The sequence below is a fragment of the Petaurus breviceps genome, unplaced genomic scaffold (assembly GCF_028583685.1).
Source record: "Petaurus breviceps papuanus isolate PSGF00001 unplaced genomic scaffold, PetGlider_PUasm1.0 188, whole genome shotgun sequence".
In the NCBI taxonomy this organism is placed as follows: domain Eukaryota; kingdom Metazoa; phylum Chordata; class Mammalia; order Diprotodontia; family Petauridae; genus Petaurus; species Petaurus breviceps.
In genome coordinates, this window is record NW_027185804.1 from 30,713,423 (window position 1) to 30,726,252 (window position 12,830).

Genomic DNA, 12,830 nt, shown 5'->3' on the forward strand with positions numbered 1-12,830 from the left:
CCCCCCCCCAATGGCAATAACAGCCTCAACCTTCCTCTTGTTGTTGTTGAGACCTGTGATATTTCATTAACAATTTCCAGAATAGGGTTGGAAGCTTTGTTTTGTTCTTGTTGTAGTTGTTCCTAAGACATTAAAATCAATGAATATTAGCACGACTACATCAGTGAAAAAGGAAATCAAATAGAGCTCAGCTCTGGAGGACATGCAATTCAATTTGAGTCACTGATGATTTATTAAACATCTCCCATAGCCAGAGCACTGGGAGTGTTTCTGTGGCTTCAAAGACAAAAACGAGACAGCTCCTGCCCTCAAGGAGTGTGCGGCTTGGTGTGAAATGAGGTGGATCTCAAAGCACTTGACAAAGCCATGTTCAATTTCATTTTTTTTTCATAAAGTGAAGCTCTAAGAACAAAAGACAAATGAATTAATTACTTTTAAGTTTTAATTATCTAGTAAGTGAAATGTACTGTACTGAGCTATAAGGATACAAATATAACCCCCACACCCTCAAAAAAATGTCCCTCCTGATATTCATATATTTTAGCAAATGTTTTCTTGGAACAGAAACCAATTTTTCTACTCTTATCCTGAAAATTTTTAAAGATGTGATATAAAAATAAAAAACCTTGACATCAGAGAGTTAGAATTAAAACACATACAACATTACTTGAACAACAACATATTTTGTATCACAGACCAAGACCCTTCAAATAACTGAAGTTGTAAAAGCAAGATGGTATGTACACAGGAGGATAGCATGAGTTTCCCATGTAAGCTTGGAATGTGCCATTTTACATAATTTAACATTATGAGCATAAATTTTAGAACCAAAAGAATCATCTACTTGATCTTCTGCTTTCTAATTCTATAACAATGGACACATCAATTAACATCTGTGGGGCTCAGTTTTATCATTTGTAAAATTTTGGCATTGAATAAAATGTCCTTTGAGATGTTTCCCAACTCCCCATCTATGATATGATTCCTTCGAGCTTTGGTGCTTTATCACCCTATGAATGGTACATATTTCTGTTGTTTCTTATGTGAATTTGTGCTAAGTCAGGGATACTTGTGGGCCAGAGTATACAACCCCATCTCTTTTTTCTATCTTTATTCCCCTTCTTCATTGTAATTCATTTTTGTAAATATGATCTGTTTCTGCTAGAACCACAAAATATCCCACCCTTCAAATTCTCTAGTTTCTTCTCATTTTAAGAACTAAGCATTCCTGGGAGATAATTCAGAGGCTTGCCAAGTTTTGGGGAAACCTAAGGAAACATCAGCAATAATTCAATTTCTTGCTATTCTGAATATTTATTATTTATAGATCCCCCTGCTTGGGCCAGTGTCTTACCAAATGCAGAAACCCAAAACTGGTGCCCCCCAAGAGCTTACAATATAATCAGGGGGATCTCTTCTTTCATCTGCCTCTGAAAAACAGGACTCCCTTCAGTTTTTCAGCAGGTTTCTCCTCTGGCATTAAACACTGCTAACTTCTGCTCCATTAGGTCCCGTATATCCTTGTTCATTTCCATAAGCCTCTGACATCCCTTAGTTCAAGACTGAAGCGCTCTGGAAGCCAAAGGCTCTGATGTTCTCTTCCTTACCAAGTTCCCATTCATTCACGCATAAATGGCTGCTACTTTGGATGAAGGAGGATAGGAAGCCCTGTGCTCTCAGTATTCATAATGTCATTTGTTTTCACAGTCACCTTATTAGCTCCCATGAGCATTAGGATCTAGAACGTCTTTATAGCATAGTGTGAAAAGCTATGACACTGGAATCAGATGATCTGGCTTCAGCCTCTACCCTTGATACATAATAAGTCATGTGATTGTGGATAAGCTTCTACACCTCAGTTTCTTCATCTGTAAAATGGGAATAATAGTATCAAGGTGATTGTGAGTTAAGGGCTTTGTAAATTACAACATGGTAACTCAATTTGGTGTCCTTATTATTCATTTTAAAGAAAATGTACTTCAATATAGCATATTTTTAATTCATTAATTCAAAAATATTCTTAGAATTTCACAACTAGGAGGAATAAAGTCTCATTTTGAAGATAAAAAAAATGACTTCAAAAGGAAAGTGATTTGTTCAAGGTCACCGAGTTGATTAAGGGTAGAGAAGAGTTAGAAAGCCAGACTTTTGGCTCCATGTTTGGTACACTTTCTACTATATCATAATTCCTATTTATGTAGGAAAGCAATCTGGAAGTGACCTTATAGGTTACACAGTCTAATACTCCCTTATTTTATATTCAAAAGAACTAAAATACAGAAAGAAGTCACTTGTTTAAGATCACCAAAACAATATATTGTCAAATTTGGTTAAGAATCTAGTCAGGGGTGAGGAACCTGTGGCCTCGAGGCTACAATTGGCCCTCTACATCCTCAAGTGTGATCCTTTAACTGAATCCAAACTTCACAGAACATTCAGTCAAAAGGCCACACTTGAGGACCAAGAGGGTCATATGTGGCCTTGAGACCACAGGTTCCCCACCCCTGATCCTAAGACCTGGGACTCCAAATCTGTTGTTCTTCATATTCTAATAATATCTATCAACAAACATTTATTAAGCACCTAGTATTTGTCAAGCTTTGCATTGGACACTGAGAAATCCAAAGGCAGAAAAAGTAGCAATTCTTGACCTCTTGGAACTTAAATTATATTAATTGAAATCATATATAATTATATCAAGATATAGATATATCCATAAATATATGTGTATACAAGAAATTCTAACTCATATACCAAAGGGTATTCCTCAATATGACATCCCCAACATATGGTCTTCCAAACAGTTTCAAAGGACCTCAAAAACTATCATCAGAAAAACAGGACAGTAATTTAAGGTATTCAAGTTTGGATCAACTAGAAGAAACAATTTTGGTTCTAGAAAAAAAAAAACATAACTAAATAGAATTATATTCTCCCAAAAGAGAAACTGCGGCTCATGTGTGAGAAATAAAGCACACACTGTCAGACATAGTTTTCTTATTGGTCAGTTTTGTTTGGCAATTTTGTTACAAGTAAAAGTTCTAAAGGAAGGTGTATTCTAGGAAACAGGTATAAGAAACAGAAAATAGTGATGAAACTTAAAAATAAGTAGTCAAAGATGTTATTGACAATAGCATCCTGGTCATTTGATCAAACCACAAAAATCAACCAACCCCATGAAATAGAACTGATCACTTTTATTTCAGAGGTTTGAGTATGGCTTAGGGAAATAAAAGCCCATGGGGCAGCTAGGTGGTGTAATGAATAGAGCACCAGTCCTGGAGTTAGGAGGACCTGATTTCAAATCTGGCCTCAGACACTTAACACAAAAACTAGCCGTGTGACCTTAGGAAAGTCACTTAACCCCAATTGCCCCTCCAAAAAGCAAAAAAAAAAAAAAGAAAGGCCCAGTTGCCTCAGACTTTGTTGGTACAGTATACATGACAGAGAGTGGGGCAGAGCCAGGGCCCCAGACTCATATACTATTCCTGCTGCTTCATTAGAATTCCATTTCTCTCCTGCTAAGTCATTCAGAATAACACAGGTCCCCTGGCAGCTCAACAGGACACATCTTTCTTGTCTCACCACATTTAGCTGCCCAATAATGCCAGATTTTCAAAAGTTAATGGATGGGGGGAGTCAGCTGCTTTTCTGAAATACTTTGTTCTATATTAATAACCCAACTGGTACTTTGGTGTCAGAGGATGAGGAGATAATTCCATGCACCCGTTTCATGCTAAGAAATCCCGGGCAGTCCAATCTGCCACTCTTTCAACTCCTGGACTACCAAACACAAACATCTGCTAAATAAGCAGTTTGACTCCCTCCCTTCTACATCAATCACATCTGTTAAAAGTTTTATGAGATGGGAGTTTTCTCTTCTTTTCTACCACTTTCCTTTGTAAGTGATTGAAGCCACCATATGAGATAAGAAGGTGAAACATTAAGTCATAAACAACCTGTACATGTGTGCATTCAGGAGGCAGGAAGGAGGAACTGGGAGTATTGAAGGATGAACATCATAATTAATAGAGATCAAAGTAAGCACCTAGTCATCAATACATCTCCAAATGGTTGTAAGTAAATGACACTTCTCCCTTACCTGGGGTAGATCATCCATAGGCAGGTGTTCTGTTCACAGAAATAATTCCCAGCTATTTTCATGTGTATCTCCTGTAGGTTCAGGACGTTTCCATATTATTAAATCCCATAGGGCATCTGTGCTCTGCCAGCAAACCCTGCAAAGGAAAGATTCAAGTGCCCACTTAGGAAGAATTCTTGACCTGAAGTCTGTAAACTTTGAAACAAAATGCATTTTGATTATTGCATTTCATTATAATTAGTTGACTATGCAATCCTATATTTTTTATTGTATGTATTAAAATTTTAATGAGTAAGTGGTCAAAGGATTTTAACAGGCTATTTTTTGAAGAAAGATATATATAGTCATATGACAAAAATGCTGTAAATCATCACTGATTAGAGAACTGCATTCAAACAACTCTGAGGTATGATCTCACACCTATCAGAATGGGTAGAATGATAGAAGAGGAAAATGAGAAATGTTGGAGGGATGTGGAAAAATGGAGACATTAATACATTATTGGTGGAACAATGAACTGATTGAAACAATTTGGAGAACAATTTGGAATCAATCTCAAAGAATTATAAAACTGTATATATTTTTGACCCAATAATCCCACTATTAGGTCTGTTTTTCAAGATGATCAGGGAAAAGGAAAAGGAAAAGAACCTCTATGATCCAAAATAGTTATAGCAGTTCTTTGTGGTGGCAAAGAACTGGAAAGTGACAGAATGTCTATCAGCTGGGGAATGACTGAACAAGTTGTCGTGCATGATTGTGATAGAATACTACTGTGCTGTAAGAAATAACAAGCTAGCTGGTTTGGGGGGAAAAAAAAACATGGAAATATTTGCATGAAATATTCCAGACTGAAATGAGCAGAACCAAGAGAATGTTGTTTACAGTAATAAGAAAATTATTCTAAGAGTAAATGCGAATGACTAAGTAATTCTGAGTAATGTGATCATTCAAATTAACTACAAAGTACTTTTAAAGGAAAATGCTATATACGTCCATAAAAAGAACTGACATATGGAAGCATGTATTGTATTATTTTCTTTCTTTCTATCTTTCTATCTATCTATCTATCTATCTATCTATCTATCTATCTATCTATCTATCTATCTATCTATCTATCTACCTGTCTGTCTGTCTGTCTATCTATCTATCTGTCTGTCTATCTATCTATCTATCTGTCTGTCTGTCTGTCTGTCTATCTATCTACCTATACCTATCTACCTATCTACCTGTCTGTCTGTCTATCTGTCTGTCTGTCTATCTATCTATCTGTCTGTCTATCTATATGTCTGTCTGTCTATCTATCTATCTATCTATCTATCTATCTATCTGTCTGTCTGTCTGTCTGTCTGTCTGTCTGTCTATCTATCTATCTACCTATCTACCTATACCTATCTACCTATCTACCTGTCTGTCTGTCTGTCTATCTGTCTGTCTATCTATCTGTCTGTCTATCTATATGTCTGTCTGTCTATCTATCTGTCTGTCTGTCTGTCTATCTATCTATCTATCATCTATCTATCTATCTATCTATCTATCTATCTATCTATCTATCTATCTATCTATCTATCCATCTATCCGTTGCTAAATCTTTATCTCTATATCTATGTATAGATAGATATAATGTTGCTCTTCTCTAATGTGGGGTTAGGAGGAAGGAAGAGAGACAACTAAAAACTCAAAATGTAACAACAACCACAAAACAATGAGAAAGCATCCATAGGCTTTACCAGATTGCCAACAGAGTCCAAAACACACAGGAAAAAAATATCAACCATTCTTAGGTTAAGAAGTGAAGGCATGCCCTGACCTTTGGTCTTTCTTTGCCTCATTTCTTTCCTAGCTTTAATAACCAAATGGGCATATCTCAGATAAACTGAGGTCAGGAAATTTCTTAGCTTTAAAAGGCCAAGGTTTTCTACTGCATCCAGGGCCACCTCCAGCTGTACTGATCTATATCTTGCTACTGGACCCAGATGGCTCCAGAGGAAAGAGTGAGGCCAGTGAATTTCTATAGGCCTTTAAATCCAATTAATTTGCAAATCAAGATATCAACTTTCTGATGCCATGATCCTCCTTAAGGAGGAAAGACAAACAACAATCAGTGGTCATACTTCTGCTCTTGAATGGTTGCCACAGGCAGCCCTGGGTTTTTGTTAGTCTTTTTCTAACACTAACCCTAATCCTGCCCCATGATCAGTCAGGCATGTTCTTATCTTCAATAGGAGAATATCTACATATTTGAAAAATACATGTTATCATGCAGAGGAGAAAAAGAAATTGAAAGTCAAACTGGTGTAACACTACCTTAATTTTGTATAGTATATTTTAATATTTCTAGGTTTTTCTTATCTGCTATTCTTTGTTTTTTTTCTGACAGTTCCATTATTTTGACAAAATAGTATTATTCCCATAAAATGTAAGGTAATGTTTAATAGCTAGCAGGGCTGTGTGTCAGGAAGACCTGGGTTCAAGCTCTAAACCAAGTATGTGCTGGTTCAGACTCCCTGGACAAGTAGATGATACAGTTAATAGCATACTGTCACTGGAGGTAGGAAAACCTGAGGTCAAATCCTCCATTAGACTCTTACAAACTCTATGAACCTAGAAAAGTCACTTAATTCTATTTGCTTCACTTTCATCATATATAAAATGAAAAAAAAATAATGAAGTAGCAGCACCTACTTCACAGTGTTGTTGTGACTTTCAAATCAGACAACATATGTAAAGCTATTCTTATTTAACCTCTTGTATCCCAGACAACTCTCTAAAATTATAAGTTAAAGAAGAGATGCTCTCCAGAATAGTTAGATCAATTCACAATTCCACCAACTATGCATGTGTTCCAAATTTTAGACATCTCCAAAATTTATCATTTTTCTTTTTTATCATATTAGCCAATATGATAAGTGTGAGGTGGCACCTCAGAGATGTTTTAATTTGCGTATCTCTAATCAATAGTGATTTAAAACATTTTTTGTATGACTATAGATAGTTTTCATTTTTTTCATCTGAAAACTGTTTGGTCATAGCCTTCAACCATTTATCAACTGGAGAATCCAGAGAAAGTACAGTTGAGCAGATTAAAATATACTATTTTCTCTTTTTTTTGTTGTTTTTTTATTCCTTCCTTGGTTTTTTTTTTTTGTCCTTTAATCTGTTCTTCTTTCACAACACGACTAATGTGGAAATATGTTTACTATGATTGTACCATCTTTACCTGTGACTGGAAAAAAATACTATTAAGTGGAGGAAAAAAAGAACAGATGCACTGGGTGAATGACAGTAGTGAACTAATAAAATCTGAGGTCTAGTGTAAATTCTCTCTCTCTCTCTCTCTCTCTCTCTCTCTCTCTCTCTCTCTCTCTCTCTCTCTTTCTCTCATTCCTCCCTCCCATTCTCTCAATTAAGAAATCAATCTATTTAATCTCTCTATTACAAGCCATAGAATGGCCATGATACATGAGTAACTTGCGCAGGGTCATAGAGCAGGTCTTCACAGACCTGAAGTTAGAATAAAATAGAGTTCTACACACAATGCTCTTCTATCTCCCATTTCCACCTATTTCTGTTTTCTATTACATTGTGCAAGCATGTGTGAGTCACTCCATTTTCTTACCTTTAACCATGAAGTTAGTAAAACGTGCAATCCCTATTTTCCAGCCTCCTAGCAAGGACCAAATAAGATAATGGGTGTAAAAACACTTTGCTGATTGGAAAATGCCTTGAACATATATTGTCCATAGAACCAATTTGCCTTGATTTAAAGCTTTGTACTTAGGTGATATAAAGTGGCCAGCTGGAGGCAACTCTTGGGTCTCAAGGTGCCTGCCTGGGCTGGCCATTCCAATCAGCTGCCTAATGCCTCTTTCAGCAGCAGACTCCTACTGTCTCTAGTTCAACATTGGACCTGCAAGGCACTTAGATGCTCTTGAAAAGGATAAAATCAAAATACAAATACAAGGAGGTACAAAGGAAGGTACAGACATGAGAAAGACTCCCCTAAATATTGTCACTTTGTTTCTCACTTTCTAGATGCTATTTTTGGCCCAAACCAGTGTGACTTATTCCCCACAAGGGAACTACCACTCACATCCTTTCCAAACACAAGCACATACTTTCATTCTCTTTCTTCTAGATCATCCACTCTTTTCTGAATGTCTGTAAATAAACGTTGAGAGACAGAAAAATGTACAAGGTAATTCATGGCCCTCAAAAAGTTTATGATATAGTTGAAAAAAAAATTAAAGAGTTTGTGAGAAAGGTAAAAATTGTCCCCATTTGATTAGTAGGCATAATAGAAATGAAAATGACTATTCCTCCTTGTCATCAATTCTCCTTAATTTATTTTAATGCTTATATCGCAGAACAGCAATGACAACAAAAAGATTTCAAAGCACAGTTACTCTGTGACATAGTACAAACAAAGGTTGGGTAAACATGGCTGAAGGGAGCTCCCTTTTCCCTTTTCCAAAGGGCTATTGACATTGACTTGATGTTGTCCTAGGGTTTCTTGCCCCCTGGAGACTCCCTCCTCATCTCTGCCTCTGAAATTTACAACCTTCTGCTGTTTTCTATGGCATCAACATTCCACAGAGCTGTGCCTTAAGTAAAGCTATGCTAATTTTGGTCATTATGCAGATGTCCACCATATACAGCAGGTTTCTACCTTAAAGTGTTATTTTCCTCTAGAGTCTAAGGTATTTGGATGAGATGTTGATCCCTTTGTTTAGACTATAATCCATATATAACAGGGCCACACAATCTGTCACCCTTCTGCCAAGGGGGGGTAAAAATATTCCCAGAGAGAGGGTGTCGAGCCAGGAGAGAATGTTATCAGGAAATATTTTAAATCACTGTGATTAGAACACACTCCAAAAGAACGATCACTTTAATTACTATTTTCCTCTTATACTTTTTAGATGGATGGCCATGATCTGCCTCATAGTTATAAGTACATACATGTACCCTAGCATGTGAATTCACACACACTGAGAGTTATGACAAAACAACAGCAAATCACATTTTTATTACTCTTTGAGTTTTACAAAATATTCTTTAACACAACCATGCAAGTTAACGAATTAATGCTATTACTTCCATTTTAGCAAGTATATGTTGCAATCTGGCTTCAAATAAAGGTCTACTAAGTTCCACTTTAAGTACATGCAGGTTTTTCTTTCTGGTTCTTTTTTTTTTTGGGGGGGAGGTTGAGGGACAGAGCAGTAATTATGCTACTTTATATATGAACATATATGGCTACAACAGATTTTCCAAAGTGATTTAAAAATAATATAAATTGTTTTACTGGTATCTGGAATTCCATCTGCCAACGCACATCTATGTTCATTCTGTAAGTAATAGTTTTAAAGAGTTGCCTGGGGTACCAAGGGGTCAGATATTGATGGTGGCTATCATCTTCATCGTTGTCACCATCATCAATAAGCATTTATTATGTGCTTGGGGACACAAAGGAAGGGAACAAGAAACCTGTTTCTGCTCTCAAACAGCTCATAATTGAGTCAGGGAGATAACATGTAAGCAACTATGTACAAACAGGATATATATGGGACTACTTGAAGATAATGAGCCCACAAAAGGAATGAACAGATCAGGCAAGATTTCTTACAAAGTTTGTAATTTTAGCTGTGGCTGGAACAAATACAGGGAAGACGGAAGATAGAGACAAGGAGGGAGAGAAAGTCAGGGATGTGGAACAGCTAGGAAAAATGAATGGAGCTGGGAGATACAAGTGTCTGGTGGCAGGAACAGCAAAGAGGCCAGTGGCACCATTGCAGAGCAAAAGTTAGTAGAGTTGGTGGGGGAGGAAACAAGAAAGATTCTCACTGGAGCTGTGGGAATGTCCACTAAAATGTAAAGTGCTACACAAAGAGTGAGATGCACCAATGACTGAGTCCAATGGGATCAGATGTCATACCATGCCATCAGAAGTTTTCTACAGATATACAAAAATGGTCACATTCAGTGGCTCCTTCTAACCATATAACTGCAACCCAAGCAAGCCCCTGAAAATACGAGCAGTGCTTCTGAGCAGGCTGAAATGCCGTAAAGACGACCAGCCCAGTGGCAAATATCAGTTTCAGCTAAATGTGTTTGGTTTTGCTTTTGTTGTATCTTATTGCAACCCTTACTCCTTGAAGTAAAGCAATCTTCTTCGAGTTCCACTCTAACATTTCTTCCTTTGCTAGTGATTCCTCAGTGAACTAATCAGTAGAGTACTTGACACATGGTAATCACTTAACACATTCTCATTTACTAATTGATAATCAATCAGTTGTTATTAATAAAGTACCTACTATGTCAGACACTGCAGTAGGCAATGAACATGCAATGAATAAACAAACCTTCAAATTTATTCAATGAATAAACAATTTCTTCACACAAAGAGATTGCATTCAACCCGATAGATGATCTAAAATTCTTTCTCATCTTTCAGAGGATTCTGCCAAGTATTTGATAGAATGGGGTTTAGAGAGATTGATATAGCAATTCATTCTTGATTCAGTGGCTAATCATCTTATCTCCAGCACAATAAGTTTTGGTTGTATCACTTAACTTTCTAAAGTACAAATTTTACTACCATTTATAAAACCACCCAACCCTTTTCAACCTGGCCATCAAGATGTCCATTTGCCTATTTGCTCCATTTGCTGTGATTGTCTCTGCATATATTTTCCCTCACAAAGCTTGGGACATTTAAATTGGAAACCAAAACAGAGAAATTAATAGTTAAAAAGAAGCAAAAAAAAACCCCAACAACCAATATTTGAGACTTATGCTCTATCATATAATAAATGTAATGGCAAGCAATGAGAATCAAACTGCCAGGAATCAGCAGAAGGACATATTTCATCTCTCAATATTGTTTTACTGAATCTAAAATGAATCTCAGATCTTTATTGCATTTGCGTCTTCTAGAATTCCATATCTCAATGGGGCTTCTGACAAACATACATAATCGAGGACCCAATTGTTATAAAAATTTAAAAGATCAAGATCAGATGTGATTGCCTTCAATGAGTAGCATGATAAATAGCTATAATACAGATAACTTAATATTGAAGTAATAAATTACCATATTGACCTGATAATAAGAAATGATGGCAACATATGATTTGCTTCCATTTCATTTTTCTATTATATTTTCTCAAGCCAAATAAAGGTTCAAATAGTTGAGTTTTATTTTTATTTTTATATGAAACCTTCATCAGCTTATAAAACAATGGCAGTATGAGATGGCAGAGTATTAATGAGGTTAGAACCAAATCACTCTCTTTCTAGGCTACTGAGGCAACACAACAAAGCCTTGTTATCAACTTCAAGCAGAATTTGAATGTAGGTAATAAGTATTTATCTCCCCCAGCATCCCACACACAAGGGTGTGCACACACACACACATGTTGTTGCTGTTCTCTTGTTTTCAGTCATGCCTGACTCTTTGTGACCCCATTTGAGGTTTTCTTGGCAAATATATTGGAGTGCTTTACCATTTTCTTCTCCAACTTGTTTTATGTATGAGGAAATCGATGGAAACAAGGCTAAGTGACTTACCTAGGGTCACATAGCTAGTAAGTGTCAACAGAAGTATGTCTTCCTGACTCCAGGAACGGTGCTATCTTCTGCACCACCTAGCTGCCCAGACACACATACATATTTCCTTTCTTTTATACACATGCTTTAGTATTATTCTTCTACCCTTAAATATGCAAGAAACCAGGATTCTCCTTCAGCAGGGAAACCTGTGCTCAGTGCTGGGGGTTTTAAAAAAAGAACATTGGTAACCTGTAAATCCTCCAGAGGAGAAAATGAAAGATGTTAAAGAGCCTACAATCTAACAAGAATCCCTAGAAGGAAGCGGAAATATTTATCTAGAGAAGGGATTACTCAGAGGACACATGAGCATGATGGCTTTATTCACATATGTGGGAGACACACATAGAAATTCTATTTCACTTTGACCCAAGTCAGCAGAACCAGGAGAAACAAAAAGAGTCAATTTAGACTTGATGAAGAGAAGAGGGAAGAACATTTCTAATATTAGGGCTGTCTAAAAGTGAGATGTATTTCTGGATGTGCTAGGTTTTCCCTATCTTGGAGGTCTTCAAGCAAAGGCTAAGTACCCATTTGTCAGCAGTTTTGCGAAAGGGATCCCTCTCCATTATCGGTTGGACTACAATGAAATGATGTTCCTTCCAAACATCAAATTGTGTAATTTGGCACCTCATTCATAGTGAAGTCTCCATAATAAAAGCAGATCACATTTTTACAGCAATCAGAAGCCTACAAAGTCTATGTTCCACAACATCCTGGTAGTCTAACTTTTCAGGATGAATAAAATGAGACTCAGCTGGGTCATGGTCCCATATCTGTTAAATGTTCGGAATGAAACTCGTGCCCAGGTCTTCTGGCTCAAAGGACTATTTCTGCAAACTTTTATCCCAATAAACTTGTTCTGAATGAGTGAATGAATGACAATATGGTATCATGGATTCAGTATTGTTTTGAGAGTGAGGAGACTTGAGTTGAGGCATGGGATACATATGTGTATTATATGTGTATATACATATACACATTATACATACATATGCTATATGTTTATACACACATTACATGTATATTATATCTCTCTATTTTTCTATCTGTCTGTCTGTCTATCTATCATCTATCTATCTATCTATCTATCTATCTATCTATCTATCTATCTATC